Source organism: Solenopsis invicta, chromosome 11 (assembly GCF_016802725.1).
Source record: "Solenopsis invicta isolate M01_SB chromosome 11, UNIL_Sinv_3.0, whole genome shotgun sequence".
NCBI classification, from domain to species: Eukaryota; Metazoa; Arthropoda; class Insecta; order Hymenoptera; family Formicidae; genus Solenopsis; species Solenopsis invicta.
The window spans coordinates 15,514,933-15,517,519 of record NC_052674.1 but is presented as its reverse complement, the minus strand read 5'-3'; the positions used below and the strand labels follow the sequence as shown (position 1 = coordinate 15,517,519).

The window sequence follows — 2,587 nt, the reverse complement described above, 5'->3', positions numbered from 1 at the left end:
TATGTATGTGCGTACGTGCGTGCGTGCGTGCGTGCGTGCGGGCGGGCGGGCGGGAGGGCGGGCATGCGTGCGTGCGGGCGTGCGGGCGTGAGTGCGTGCGTGCATGCGTGCGTGCGTGCGTGTATGTATATATAAGCCTTAAATACATTGATCCCGTAAAATACGTAAACACATTTTCGGGTCTGGAAGACTTTTTCAACTTTGAAAAATTATAACTTTAGTTCCAATTAACATTTTTAAACAATGTTTTTTTACATGAAAGTTTAGAATCTCAGAAATGTGATTACATAATTGACATTGCTGAAAAACAGTTTATTGTTAAGTTATAAAATGAAAACCATTAAGCAAAAATGAGAAAATCAAAATATTTAAGATAAACTCGGCAATATTAAAATTAGAGAATGACGTAGGAAATGCGAGTCAAACGCGGTAGTTGGTGCGTCAATAATAATAGTACATGTATTAAGAGACGCGGTAACGTCTTGCGTTAAGTATATATTTTTTTAATTTCTTTTTAACCAAGTAAATAAAAAACGCTACCGTGTATCATTTACAGGAAGAAACTCAGTTTTTTACAAATAAATGGTTGACCTTTTTAAACAAATTAATGTTATTAAAAAATGAATGTAGGGTGGGAGGGTAAGTATCGATTTTTCCGAGCACAATGACACAAGAATGATGCCCGTACGTGCATTTGATTCTGAGATATGAATTATGCATGTATTTTTTAGCCCGATTTATGTCATTCAGATACGTCGTCGTCGTCGTCGTCTTCCTCTTCGCAAAATTTCAGAATTGTCCCCTTTGGCGGTAATTTTGAAAAGCTATATGAATATATATAAAAAATATTTCAAAAACTTGGTCTCTCTCTCTATTTCTCACTCTCTCCTTTACTTGCTCTAGTTCTTCGACACTTTCTCTCTCTCTCTCTCTCTCTTTTTCTCCCCCGCCCCTCTCTCTCTCTCTTCCATTCTCTCGATCTGTTCTTTTTTGCTCTCTACCGTTCTTCTATACTCTTTCTCTCGTTCTTCCATGCTTTCTCTCGTTGTCTATCGTTTTTTCTTACTCTCTCTCGCTTTCTTTCGTTCGTTTATACCATTTCTTTCTTTCATTCTCTACCGCTCTCCCTTGTTCTCTTCCACTCTCTCTCGCCGACTATTGCTCTCCCTCGCTTTCTACCGTTCGCCCTTGCTTTCTTTCGCTCTCCTCCGCTCTCTCTTCTTCTCTACCGCTTTCCTTCGCCCTCTCCTTCACTTTCCCTCCCTCTTTATCGCTTTCCTATGCTCTCCTACGCTTTTTACCGCTCTTCCTTGCTCTCTACCGCTCTCCTTCATCCTCTACCGCTCTCTCTTGCCCTCTACTGCTCTGCTTTGCTTTCTACTGTTCGTCTTGGCTTTCTTTCGCTCTCCCCCGCTCTTTCTCGTTCTCTACCGCTTTCTTTTGCCCTCCCTCACTCTCCCTCCTTCTCTATCGTTTTCTTACGCTCTCCACCGCGGTTTTTCGCCCTCTATTGCTCTCTCTTTTGCCCTCTACTGCTCTCCCTCGCTTTCTACCGTTTGCCCTTGCTTTCTTTCGGTCTCCCCCGCTCTCTCTTCTTCTCTACCGCTCTCCTTCGCCCTCTCCCGCTTTTCTTCACTCTCCCTCTCTCTCTCTCTATCGCTTTCTTACGCTTTTTACTGCTCTTCCTCGCTCTCTACCGCTCTCCTTCGTCCTCCACCGCTCTCTCTCTCGCCCTCTACTGCTCTCCTTCGCTTTCTACCGTTCATCTTTGCTTTCTTTCGCTCTCCCCCGCTCTCTCTCGTTCTCTACCGCTCTCTTTTCCCTCCCTCTCTCTCTATCGTTTTCCTCGCTCTCTACCGTTCTTCTGCGCCTTCTACCGCTCTCCTTCGCCCTCTACTGCTCTCCCTCGCTTTCTACCGTTTGCCTTTACTTTTGCACCTTCCCCCGTTCTCTCTCGTTTTCTACCACTTTTCTTTGCCCTCCCTCGCTCTCCTTCACTTTCCCTTCCTCTCTATCGCTTTCTTACGCTCTCCTATGCTTTCTACCGCTTTTCCTCGCTCTCTACCGCTTTCCTTTGCTCTCTCTCTCTCTCGCCCTCTACTTCTTTCCCTCGCTTTCTACCGTTCGCCCTTTCTTTCTTTTGCTCTCCCTTGCTCTTTCTTGTTCTTTACCGTTCTTCTTCCCCCACCCTCGCTCTCCTTCACTCTCTCCCCCTCTCTATCACTTTTCTACGCTCTCTACCGCTCTTCTTTGCTCTTTCTCATTCTTCATCGCTCTCCACTCTTTCACGCCCTCATCCCTTGCTCTTTATTACTCTCCCTTGCTTTCTTTTTTGCCGTCTGCTTTTCTTCGCTTTCTATTGCTTTCCCTCGCTCTCTAGCGCACTCTTTTGTTTTTTCTTTTCCCTTGTGTCCAGATAATTACTTTTGCAACTATTTACAAAACATATACATTTTCTTTTGTGTCTATATAACCTTACTATGTCTATGATCAAGAGGCGCGGTCGCGTCTCGTGCCAATTCAAAAAAAAAAAAGCGAGAAAGACCAACGCCTCTTTTACGCGAGTCAGCGAGTTCAAGCATGACGA

The 2,587-nt window shown here is 44.6% G+C and overlaps 1 pseudogene; it reads right to left on the bottom strand.

The window, feature by feature from the left end:
- Positions 1-1,077: 1,077 nt before the first annotated feature.
- Positions 1,078-2,271, bottom strand: LOC113005223 (annotated as a pseudogene).
- Between the last annotated feature and the right edge of the window lie 316 nt (positions 2,272-2,587).